This window comes from Microcebus murinus, chromosome 5 (genome assembly GCF_040939455.1).
Source record: "Microcebus murinus isolate Inina chromosome 5, M.murinus_Inina_mat1.0, whole genome shotgun sequence".
NCBI classification, from domain to species: domain Eukaryota; kingdom Metazoa; phylum Chordata; class Mammalia; order Primates; family Cheirogaleidae; genus Microcebus; species Microcebus murinus.
The window spans coordinates 344,884-357,554 of NC_134108.1; the positions used below are offsets into that span (position 1 = coordinate 344,884).

The 12,671-nt window shown below is 60.1% G+C and overlaps 1 non-coding gene across 1 annotated transcript; it reads right to left on the reverse strand.

Moving 5' to 3' along the window:
* Nucleotides 1–6,425: 6,425 nt before the first annotated feature.
* Nucleotides 6,426–6,529, reverse strand: LOC142871243 (U6 spliceosomal RNA). Its single transcript, XR_012919501.1, has one exon. It is a non-coding gene; the product is annotated as a U6 spliceosomal RNA (small nuclear RNA).
* Between the last annotated feature and the right edge of the window lie 6,142 nt (nt 6,530–12,671).

The following is a 12,671-nucleotide window of genomic DNA, read 5'->3' on the forward strand; positions in this document are numbered from 1 at the left end:
CATGGCCGACCGCTCAGAGTTGCTTTGAAATGGGGTTTGGTTTCCTGTCGGCAGCTCTCTGAGATGAATTGTCCGTTCCTTTCCAAACCTGGCTGAGACAGGCACTCGGAGACGGCGGTGGCTTGGACGAGTGTCACCCCACGTCCCCGGAGGGCAGGGGCCCCTCCTTGGCCCCTACTCAGAGGCCTCCCGGCCGTCACCATGTCCCATCCGCTGCCGTGCGGCGTTCCCGGGCACGAGGCAGGTCCGCCCCATGGGGGCCGCGCCGTCCCGGGCTGGTGGGCGGGCCGGCACCCGCCTTGTGCACTCAGCAGATGTCCGCCGGGTCGCTTTGCGCGGCGCCGGGGAGCACGGCAAACACGGGTCCTGCGCTCGCTCCCGGGAGAGCGTTTATGGTCCCCAGGACAGATGTGAAACGTGTGCTTTCCCCGGAGAGATAACGAGAGGCCCGTGTTTGCCCAGCTGGAGTCTCTGGTGGCAGCAGGTTCTGTGGGCACCCAAGGCCACCCCGAGACTCGGAGGTGCCCAAACGCTGGGACTCTCCACGCTTGGCTCTCACCTCTCCTTGCACTTCCTGGAAAGTTTGACAAATCAATGGAGCCATTTCTTTATGACCACCAGCCAAACCTCTGACTCAGGTAGAATTTCGGGGCTTCTTGGTGGATAGAATGAGGTTGTTTTGCCTTTTCCTGCTGTTTATCAACTCAGTGAAATGGGGAGCTGTCCAATTAACTCTACAACGAGCTCTCAGGCTGACCGTGGACTCTGTTGGGAGCAGCTGGTCTCTGCACCCTTGTCCCCCTGGTACCTGTGCTTGCCCCCCGGCTTCCCGCGTGGCTGGGTGAGTTGGCGCCCCAGTTCCCGCCTCCCTCCTCTTCACACCCGCCTGCTTTCGGGCGGGCGTGCGGGAGGGGTTCTCCGAGGAAGAGAGAGCTGTTCCGTGCTTAGCGTCCTCTCCGTCCTCTCCGTCCTGGGTGTGGCTGCTTCGCCTCTGGCCTCACTGGGCCTTTCTCGCGTTCTCCGGTCCTGCGGCGGTTTCCCAGGGCTGCCGCAGCGCCGCAGCGGCTCTGACCGGGTGCGCTAAAACAGCAGCATTTATTCCCTCACCGTGCAGGGACCGGGAGTCTGGGCCCGGGTGTCGGCTGAGGCTGTGCTGGGGAGTCTGTCCCGGTCTCTCTCCAGCGCGGGAGGCGGCTGGAAACCGAGGCATCTGTGGCTTGCAGGTGGGTCGCCCCGCCTGTGCCCTGTCCCCACACGGCCGCTTCCCTGCGTGTGTCTTTTCCTCATATAAAGACGGTAACCGCTGGGTTTAGGGCCGACGCTGATCTGGGCTGAGCTCGTCTCCATCCCCGACTATCTGCAGAGACCGTATTGTGAAGTAGGGTCGTGTGAGGAGGTTCTGGGTGGACGTGGATTTCGGGGCTCACTATCAACCGATCAAACGGGTTTTCAAAAGCGCGTCTGTTGTACATTGGTTTGCTCAGAGCACCCGGGGACCCTGATGAAGAGGAAACAGCGTTCCTGGAAAGGCGAGGTGTGGAAGCTGCACACGGAGCCAGCGGCCTCCTGGGACGGCCCCGAGCACAGACGTGTGACGGCAGATTCTGGACCAGACACCGAGCGCTGGGGGCACCGTGGGGCCACGGGAGACCCGTGCGTCATGAGGGGGGTCTGGCACCGGCAGAGAGCTGAGCCGGTCACACAGCAGTGACCGCCCTGCTCCCAGATAACGCCTGCACCGGCGTGTTGGGACGGGACCACACGCATGCGGAGCCTAGGGAGCTGTCCCACACTCGTGTCGAGTCCAAGGAGCTGTCCCACACGCGTGTGGAGCCCAGGGAGCTGTCCCACACGTGTGTTGAGTCCAGGGAGCTGTCCCACAGGCATTTGGAGCTCAGGGAGCTGTCCCACAGACGTGTGGAGCCCAGGGAGCTGTCCCACAGATGTGTGGAGCCCAGGGAGCTGTCCCACACGCGTGTGGAGCCCAGGGAGCTGTCCCACACGCGTGGGGAGCCCAGGGAGCTGTCCCACACGTGTGGGGAGCCCAGGGAGCTGTCCCACACGCGTGGGGAGCCCAGGGAGCTGTCCCACACGTGCGGGGAGCCCAGGGAGCTGTCCCACACGTGTGTTGAGTCCAGGGAGCTGTCCCACACGCATGTGGAGCTCAGGGAGCTGTCCCACACGCATGTGGAGCTCAGGGAGCTGTCCCACATCCGTGGGGAGCCTAGGGAGCTGTCCCACAGATGTGTGGAGCCCAGGAAGCTGTCCCACACGCATGTGGAGCTCAGGGAGCTGTCCCACAGGCATGTGGAGCTCAGGGAGCTGTCCCACAGACGTGTGGAGCCCAGGGAGCTGTCCCACAGGCGTGTGGAGCTCAGGGAGCTGTCCCACACGCATGTGGAGCCCAGGGAGCTGTCCCACACGCATGTGGAGCCCAGGGAGCTGTCCCACATGCGTGTGGAGCCCAGGGAGCTGTCCCACATCCGTGGGGAGCCTAGGGAGCTGTCCCACACGCATGTGGAGCCCAGGGAGCTGTCCCACAGACGTGTGGAGCCCAGGGAGCTGTCCCACACGTGTGTTGAGTCCAGGGAGCTGTCCCACACGCATGTGGAGCCCAGGGAGCTGTCCCACACTCGTCCCCAGCCCAGACGCAGTGGGAATTCTGGGCCTGGCGCTGGCGTTGCGTCTCCAAACCGTGCGGTCTCTCAGGGCTGCTGCAAGGCCACCGGGAAGAAACAGAATCGCAACCTCTCGGTCTAGAAAAACCCATTCTGCGGCTTCTCTGCACCTCACGGACAAACAGGGCTCAGTCCCTTTATCTGGAGACAAGCAGGGAGCGTGTGCGGGACAGCCCCAGCCCATGTTCCTGCCAGCTGTCGGGACACGTGCAGAAGGGGCGGGACGAGCGGCTGGCATTGACGTGCGGTGACAGGAGCGTCTCCCTCCCGGGCTGTCTCCTGGGACCGCGTCCCGGGCGCCCCGCGTCCTCAGCGCCCAGTTGCTGCCTCCTCCAGCCCCAACCTTTGACCTCTTTGAAAAACAAAAAGGAAAGTGATCACATTGACCGAAGCAACTGTAACCCGAGGTGCGGCCACCTCACTGGGCGCGGTGTCACCGCGGCTGAGCGATGGCCGAGCAGCTGCGCTCACCGCGGCTCCCAGCCCCCGCCACCCGGCTGCACAGCGGCCATGTCAGGAGGCAGTGGCCGGGCCGCATGCCTCGGTTTACCTCCCAGGCCTCCACTCTGCTGCGCTCAGGACCTCATATTCTGGGGGGCTCAGGCTCTAATTTTTTTTAAAAGCAAATGATGTCGAGTGAACGCACCAATTAACGCTGCGAATGTTTTCTCCGAAGTCGTCAAGGCTTTTTGCCGGGTTTTCCCAAGAACGCTCAAGAAGTGGACGGATTTGGAAGGGAGGTTTGGGGGACGTGCCGTCTCCAGACTGTCGACCCCTCCCCAGTGAGCCAGGGCTGCCCGGACGCAGCCAGCGCCAAATAATGGCGCTTCAGTCCAGGACGGGCCGCACACGAGACGGTGGCCCCGTGAGGCTGAACAGTCCCCGTTGCCCGGTGACACAGCCGCCGTCACCACGCGTCACTCACGTGTCCGAGGTGCTGCCGGGTGACGCCCACGGCACTGCCGGCCGCGCTCGCGACCCTGCGCGACCCCCACACTCCGCGATGGGCCTGACGGCAGCTGCCGGTTCCCGTGCCCGGTTCTCGCCGCTGTTTCCGCGGTGACAAATAGTAACTTTCAAAGTAGAGAAAGCTCGTAGAGTAAGGATGTAAAGTAAGGAAGTAGTTTGTGCGGCTGTACAACGCGTTTGTGTTTTAAGCTACTTCGAGAGTCAAAGAGTTTTAGAAAAAGAAAAAGTATATGACATAAAAAGTCACGGTGAGCTCAGGCTAATATTTTATTGAAGAAGGAAAGTTATTTTGATGGACTGAGTGTTGCCCAGTGTGCAGAACTGACAGATCCTAGGGCAGCAGCGCACGGGACATCCTGGCCCCGCACGCCCAGTCCTGCGAGCGCCACTACGGCAGGTGGCCTGTCCAGGTGCACCCTGCTTCACCTTTTACACCGTGCTTCTGCCGTGCCTTTTCTCTGTTTAGAAAGGCTCAGACACACAAATGCTTGACACCGTGTTGCAGCTGCCCACAGCGCTCAGCACAGTCACGGCAGCACAGGTGTGTTGCCCAGGTGTGTCGTACAGCTGTGTTGCCCAGGTGTGTTGCACAGGTGTGTCACCCAGGTGTGTCGTACAGCTGTGTTGCCCAGGTGTGTTGCACAGGTGTGTCGCCCAGGTGTGTCGTACAGCTGTGTCGCCCAGGTGTGTTGCACAGGTGTGTCGCCCAGGTGTGTTGCCCGGGAGCGCAGGCTACACCACACAGCTGCCGGGCAGGTGTGTAGAGGTGTGTAGAGCGATGTTCTCAGAAACGTCCCCATCCTAGAGCGACGTGTGACTGTGTTCCTTCTCCTTGCCATGCGTGTGACGTGTCAGCTGCCACAGGGTCTCCACCCAGAGCCTTCAATGCCGCTTTTGGAACCGTCACGCTCTGTGCCGTGTTACTGGCGTGTGTGCATGTTTGATCTGCAGTTAGAAGGGAGCGCCGGTGAGAGTAGCATGCCACCCCCCTCACAGGACCGGAGGATCCCCTGGCGGAGGGGACCACCTATCCGAGCCTTCCATCATACAGATGGGGAAACTGAGGCCACGTCTGTTTTACCAATGTGCAGCGGTTACTCTGGGTCCCCCTGTACCATAACCTGCGTCACGGGGATCTGCCCAGGACAGAGGTGCTCCCGTGGCGTGTAGGGGGGGCTCCTCCCGCCCCTGGAGTGTGGGTCGTCCCACGGAAGCACACGCTGCTGACTTAGTAGGTGGGGAAAGCCCCAGAATGGAGACACACAGGAAAGGTCATCCCCGGCTAAGTTTTTCTGTTTTTAGTTGTTTGGCTAATTTCTTTCTGTTTTTAGTAGAGAGAAGGTCTCGCTCTTGCTCAGGCTGGTCTTGAACTCCTGAGCTTGAGTGGTCCTCCCACCTCGGCCTCCCAGAGTCCTAGGATCACAGGCGTGAGCCACTGCGCCCGGCCCACTTACACGTTAGTTACCTCACTAATCCCAATGAAACCAGGTCTTCGGGTTCAGAAAGAACTCCGATACGTAGAGGGATGTGTCAGATGGAAGACATATTTTTAAGGTCAATTTTCAAGAAGGGCGAGTTAGTGAAATTTTGGAAGAAGGCACAGAAAGAACATCTTCATATTTTGTGTTTAAAATCGTCACGGTGGAAGGAGTCATTGTTTTATGGAGCGAAACAAATTTGAAAAAGCAGTTATGTTTAAGAAGGTAAATGCAGCTCTGAATTATATTATCAAATGTTATTCAACTTGGCGGAGTGCAGTGTGTGAATATACATCCCACAAGGTAACTCCAGATTACCAGCCTGTACGTTTAAAGCAGGTCAAAATGAACCAAGTTTATGGGTGGCTTTAGGTAGCTTTGTATTTGTGTCACGCGACATTTATTTTCTGTTGTTACGTTGTTCTTGGAGAGCCTATTCACTCATTTTTGGTCCTTACCGGCAGCATTCTACGAAAGGGTTCCTGCTGTCTCCACAGCTACATCTGCATAGGTGCAGCTTCCCAGAACACCTGCCACAGGTGAGCAGGGGGTAGCTGCCCAGTGTGTGCACTGCTCAGGCTCGGAGCTGCCTTCAGTGCCACCAGAAAGGAAAAACCCAAACTCTCCTCTGCCATAAAATACAATTTTAGTTTTAAATGCTAAATTGATAAAAGCACATCACAGGAAGTTTGGGAAAACTGAACTTGTCAGCCCTAGCATTCTTAGCCATTGTCATTGGCTATTTTTCTTGAGATTCTTTTTCCTATGTGCACTTTTTACAGAGTTGTAATCATAATCTATGAACCATTTTTTGCATCTGCTTTTTTTTACTCGATATTATGTTATATGCAATTTCTATGCTGTTACACAGTTTTCAAAACCATCATTTGAAAAGGCTGCTTAATACTTCACTGGGCATTAATTTATTTTGGCAGCTCTCACTGCTGTGGGTGACACTATGACCAACAGCTCTGTATGCACCACCCCCCATGCCACCTTCATCCCTGGATCAAAGGCCATAAACACCACTGTGTTTGTTGCTACATGTTGACAAATCTTCCTCGCCCCCAAAAGGAACCAGTTTCAGCTCCTACACTAATATATAAACATTCCCGTTTTATCAAAACCCATCATTAAATTTTTATAACATAAAATAAGCAATTATTTTAACTTTTAATTTTTAATTAATATGGGTGCATAATTGTTGCATGTGTTTATGGGGTACGTGTGATGTTTTGATGTAGGCAAACAGTGTGCAATAGACTAATCACAGTACCCAGGGAACCTCAAGCATCTGTCAAAAACTGTGGAACAACGCTTCGTGAATTTGCGAGTCATCCTTGCGCCGGGACTCGATAATCTTCTCTGTATCAACCCAATTTTAACGTGCGCTGTAGTGAGCACATTTGATTACACTGTTTGACCATGAGCAAGTTGGCCATTCCTTCATTAAGATGTACAATTTTAAAAAATCTTTATCTAATAGGATATTAACAGTTTTCTCTCTCTCTCTCTCTTTTTTTTTTCTTTTTTTGAGACAGAGTCTCACTCGGTGGCCCGGGCTAGAGTGCCGTGGCGTCAGCCTCGCTCACAGCAACCTCACACTCCTGGGCTCAAGCGATCCTCCTGCCTCAGCCTCCCAGGTAGCTGGGACTACAGGCATGCGCCACCATGCCCGGCTAATTTTTTCTATATATATTTTTAGTTGGTCAATTAATTTCTTTCTATTTTTGGTAGAGATGGGGTCTCGCTCTTGCTCAGGCTGGTCTCGAACTCCTGACCTCGAGTGATCCTCCCGCCTCCCAGAGTGCTAGGATGACAGGTGTGAGCCAGTGTGCCCGGCCAATAGTTTTCTTATCAAATGATTTTCCTATCGATTTGTTTGATCCTGTTACACAATAAATTATCCCTTTTCGACGTTGCTGCGGCTCCTTTCTAACTCTCTAGGCTACCAGAGCGTATTAAGAACGGCAAAGGCCGTTCACTATTTCCCTATAGAGCCTGTGGCCATTTTCACTTTAATGTGTTTTGCCGTTTTGTTGATTGGAGGCGTATTTACGTGCCAAAGAGAGCAAGCCGGTGTGTGAGACGCCCGTGTGCCCATCTGATGTGACGCCATTCTAGTCGGAAGTGAAGACCAGCACCGGGTCCCCAGGGCGGCGGGGAGTCCGCCGGGTCTCACGAAGTCCAGTGAGGACTCAGAGCTGTGAGGAACGCACGGCAATCGCCCCAAATCCTTCCGCCTCCTGAGCACTGAGAAAGCTGCATGGGACACAGCTGCTGCCGGCGGCCGAGAGCCGTGTGTGGGGCGCACATGCGTGTGCTGTCTCTGCTGCCCCGGCAGAGGGACCGGAGACTCGGTGACGCCGTGTCCCTTGGTGGCACAGCCGGTGGCTCCCCGTGTCCAGGCTGGACTCCGTCTCGAGTTCTTCTCGCACTCGGGAGCCGTTCTCACGTGTGCCTCCCGTACCTTGCATTCGGGCGCGGCTGGGCGGCCGGCCCCAGGCTCTGGGCCGTGAACGGTGCAGCCAGTTGCGTAGGGATTTATCTTCTTTTTGCTTTTCCTGTAATTAAAATATTTTTCATAATCGTGCAACCAAAAAACCACCGTCAACACATGCTTTAAACGTTCTCTGCGAAGCAGATGATTCTCCTGTAACAGCCACCGTGGCTCTAGGCCTGAGGGCGGGAGGAACGTGTCTTGCCCTAAGGCTTCCCTCTTCTCCCTGGTGGCTAAGCAAACGGCCACAAGAGGGGACGGATCAGGTGTCATTTCCCTCCGTGGTGGCCGCTTTGCCAGCAGGGCAGGGCTCGGGGGCTGTGAAGCGGCTCTGGTCCTGGGCCCCAGCCCGCCCTCTCAGCCTGGCCCGGGCCTGTGACCGCCCAGGCGCTCGGTGACGGGGGCGCAGAAGGGCCTGTGCCTGACGTGGGCCCTGTCATCGCTCTGTCACCTTGGCGGGCAGATTGCTCAAGGTCAGGAGTTCAAAGCCAGCCTGAGCAAGAGCAAGACCCCGTCTCTACTAAAAATAGAAACAAATTAATTGGCCAACTAATATATATAGAAAAAATTAGCCGGGCATGGTGGCGCATGCCTGTAGTCCCAGCTACTCGGGAGGCTGAGGCAGGAGGATCGCCTGAGCCCAGGAGTGTGAGGTTGCTGTGAGCGAGGCTGACGTCATGGCACTCTAGCCCGGGCAACAGAGTGAGACTCAGTCTCATAAAAAGACTCAGACCAACCCCGCTGGGAACACCGTCACGGGAAGGCTGCCGTCCCAGGCGGAGCTCTGGCAGCTGTGGTCCATGCGCCTTGGCGAGTCGGCCTTACGCTGCCGTGTGCGTTCACGCTTGCGCCCGGACAGAACGCGAGCTCTCCGAGGCAGGACCTGAGCCGCCAGCCGCCGGGAAGCGCAGGACAGACCTGGACTCGCGATCCTCACCCGAACTCGGCCTCGCAAAGCGTTCCGGGAGGGGTGCTGGGTGTCCCGGGAGAGCGGCTTCCCGGTTTCACCGTTGCTCAACCGCCAACCCGAGGGTCCTCCTCGGCTGCTGGAAACTTCCCCTGCGGGTATTCGGGACGGCCCTGCGGGACACAGGCGGCAAATCCGGGCCCCCCACGGGCCGGGCCAGGGTCCAGGGGCCGTTTTAGCGAGGACTCTGTGCTCGCTGTAGACCTGGCGGGAACAGCCGATTGCTGCTGGCGCTGCACAAAGACGCCGACGTCGCGATGGGCGGAACCAAGGCTGGAGAGCGGCCGCCTTACAGACGTGTGTGTCCGCTCGTCTCATTCGTTGAGGTCGCCCCACGCTGGGGCGCAGCCTACGCAGGGCGGCCCTGGAGGAGAGAGCCGCGCCCGCCCGGGCTCCGTCTCGGACACTGTGCACACCGGGCAGCGCTTTCTCCGGCTGCGAAGCCGTCTCTGGGGCCCTCCTCGAAGCCTCCTGGCGACCTGCGACCTGCGTCATCCCGCGACGCGACGAGTGTCTCCCGGGGGCACGGGGCTCGCCCTCCAGACCTGCCGCCTCCCTCTCCCCTGGCACCTCCCCCGCGGGAGGGACAGTGCTGTCCCCAAGACCCGTCCCGTCTCACGCGGGGTGTCCGGCGAGGCCGTTGTCATGGCGCCGACCCCCAGGCTCTGGTCGGGAAGAAGCTCAGGCTGCAGCAAGAGCCCCGGGTCTCACAGAGCCAAAGGTTTCCCTCAAGGTCGGTTTGGCGAGGTCTGGGAGATTTGCTCTCTTGTGCCTCAGTTTCCCCAGTAAACATGCGAGAGTGCAGAGTGCGGCCGGGGGAGGCGAGCCCCGTGTGGGGGTCGCGGGCACCGCCCCGGAGGGCCTGGGGTCCCGCTCAGACCCTCTGAACTCACAGCTCCCCAAACTCTGCTTCCAAAGTGCAGTGTGCCCAGCAGGACCTTTTAAAGAGTTAAGTAAAAAATACGTTTTAAAGAAAAGTTTTAACCGCCCTTAAGGAACGTCGTAGAACTCGGTCCCGTGGCCACAGACCTGGCCTGGGTGCCCCACCCCGGGGACCGGGCTCTGCTGGCGGCTCACAGAGCTGCCCTCTGGCCGGACCCTGAGGAGGATCCAAACCGACCAGCGGTTTAATTGCCGGTTTGCACAGCGCTGGGGTTGCTGCTGAGGGTGGTGTGGCGGCCGCGGTTTCTACTCCCCAGGGGTTCAGCCTCCAGGAGGGGAGGTGTCTTCCTGGTGCTGGGGACTTTTGCTCACTCAGGGGGGACAGCCGGTGTCCCCGGGCCACAGCCGGGGGTGACTGCGGGTGTCCCCTGGACCACAGCTGGGGGGTGACTGCCTGTGTCCCCTGGACCACAACTGGGGGGTGACTGCCTGTGTCCCCTGGACCACAGCTGGGGGGTGACTGCCTGTGTCCCCTGGACCACAGCTGGGGGGTGACTGCCTGTGTCCCCTGGACCACAGCTGGGGGGTGACTGCCTGTGTCCCCTGGACCACAGCTGGGGGGTGACTGCCTGTGTCCCCTGGACCACAGCTGGGGGGTGACTGCCTGTGTCCCCTGGACCACAGCTGGGGGTGACTGCAGGTGTCCCCTGGACCACAGCCGGGGGTGACTGCCTGTGTCCCCTGGACCACAGCCGGGGGGTGACTGCCTGTGTCCCCTGGACCACAGCCGGGGGGTGACTGCCGGTGTCCCCTGGACCACAGCCGGGGGGTGACTGCCGGTGTCCCCTGGACCACAGCCGGGGGGTGACTGCCGGTGTCCCCTGGACCACAGCCGGGGGGTGACTGCCTGTGTCCCCTGGACCACAGCCGGGGGGTGACTGCCTGTGTCCCCTGGACCACAGCTGGGGGGTGACTGCCTGTGTCCCCTGGACCACAGCTGGGGGGTGACTGCCTGTGTCCCCTGGACCACAGCTGGGGGGTGACTGCGGGTGTCCCCTAGACCATAGCCGGGGGGTGACTGCGGGTGTCCCCTGGACCACAGCCGGGGATGACTGCGGGTGTCCCCTGGACCACAGCCCGGGGGTGACTGCCTGTGTCCCCTGGACCACAGCTAGGGGGTGACTGCCTGTGTCCCCTGGACCACAGCCCGGGGGTGACTGCCTGTGTCCCCTGGACCACAGCTGGGGGGTGACTGCTGGTGTCCCCTGGACCACAGCCGGGGGTGACTGCCTGTGTCCCCTGGATCACAGCTGGGGATGACTGTAGGTGTCCCCTAGACCACAGCTGGGGGATGACTGCGGGTGTCCCCTGGACCACAGCCGGGGGTGACTGCCTGTGTCCCCTGGACCACAGCTGGGGGGTGACTGCCAGTGTCCCCTGGACCACAGCTGGGGGGTGACTGCCTGTGTCCCCTGGACCACAGCTGGGGGGTGACTGCCAGTGTCCCCTGGACCACAGCTGGGGGGTGACTGCCTGTGTCCCCTGGACCACAGCTGGGGGGTGACTGCCTGTGTCCCCTGGACCACAGCTGGGGGGTGACTGCCTGTGTCCCCTGGACCACAGCTGGGGGGTGACTGCGGGTGTCCCCTAGACCACAGCCGGGGGGTGACTGCGGGTGTCCCCTGGACCACAGCCGGGGATGACTGCGGGTGTCCCCTGGACCACAGCCCGGGGGTGACTGCCTGTGTCCCCTGGACCACAGCTGGGGGGTGACTGCCTGTGTCCCCTGGACCACAGCCCGGGGGTGACTGCCTGTGTCCCCTGGACCACAGCTGGGGGGTGACTGCTGGTGTCCCCTGGACCACAGCCGGGGGTGACTGCCTGTGTCCCCTGGATCACAGCTGGGGATGACTGTAGGTGTCCCCTAGACCACAGCTGGGGGATGACTGCGGGTGTCCCCTGGACCACAGCCGGGGGTGACTGCCTGTGTCCCCTATCCACCGCCAGGGGGTGACTACAGGTGTCCCCTGGGGTACAACCGATGTCACCTTGCCTGTCTTTGGAAGCTGGTCTCTGGGTGGCATCTCCACAGGGGCCGTGGTGCTGTGGCAGGAAGGCGGAGGCCATACCTGCCTGTCCCCCACGAGGAGGTTGGGACAGTGCCTGGTGGCTGAGCAGTGGCTGTGCCTTCCGTCCTTCCCTGTCCCTTTCCTGGCGTCTGAGGAGACAGTGACCAGGACAGTGTTGCTGGTGTGACAGAGGCTGGGAGCCGTGGAGGTCCTCGTCCGCAAGGCACAGGCAGGACTGACTTCCGTGTGCAGGGTGGAGCCCAGGGTCCCTGGAGGTCACCCAGCCTCAGTGTCCCGGGTTCCCACGGGAATTCCCAAGTGCCGGGGGGGGGGAGGATGTGTGTGCCCCCCACCTGCTGTGGGCGCCTCGCTGTGCCCAGCCCCGCCCTGACGCCACGCCCTCGCTCCCTGTCCGTCTGCCGGCTGGTCCTTCCTAAGTGCACGAGATCGAGGGCGGAAAGCCCATGGCTTCTTCTTCCCATCGGGACATGGCAGGGCGGGGCCGCAGGGCGTCATGGAGGCTCCACACCGATCCCGAGTCTTATGTGGCTGTAAAGTTCCAACCGGGACCGGCCAGGCAGCAATTAATGACACGGCAGTGGGCGATCGCACTCGGGTTTGCAAGCAGACTGCCATCTCATAAAACTGCTTTCCCAGGGCTCTCCTCCGAGGAAGTGAGTCGCACGCCCACCCCGCGTCGCCTTTAGCTCCTGCTGGGCACCTGGCGGGCTCTGTCCTGAGACCACCTGCGACTCCCCTCTTGGGACACGGCCGTGCGAAGCTCCAAGTTCAGGTCCTGAAGGGGCCAGGCTGTGGGAAGGCCCAGCTGTGGGAAGGCCCGGCCATGGGAGGGCCCGGCCGTGGGAGGGCCTGGCTGTGGGAGGGCCTGGCTGTGGGAGCGCCCGGCCGTGGAAGGGCTCGCTGCTCTGCAGGCCAGGAGCCCCCAGGCCTCTGGCAGTTTCGGCCTCAATTCAGGAGCCGGGAGGTGTGTTTGTTCTCACTCTCCCACCTGCTCCAGGAGGGAACGAAAACATTCTGACTGCTCTGCCGCAGGACAGATGTGAGCTCTTAATCACCCTCGGTGCGTGGGAGACTTTGAGGGGTGAACATGGGCTGATGCTGGTCCTG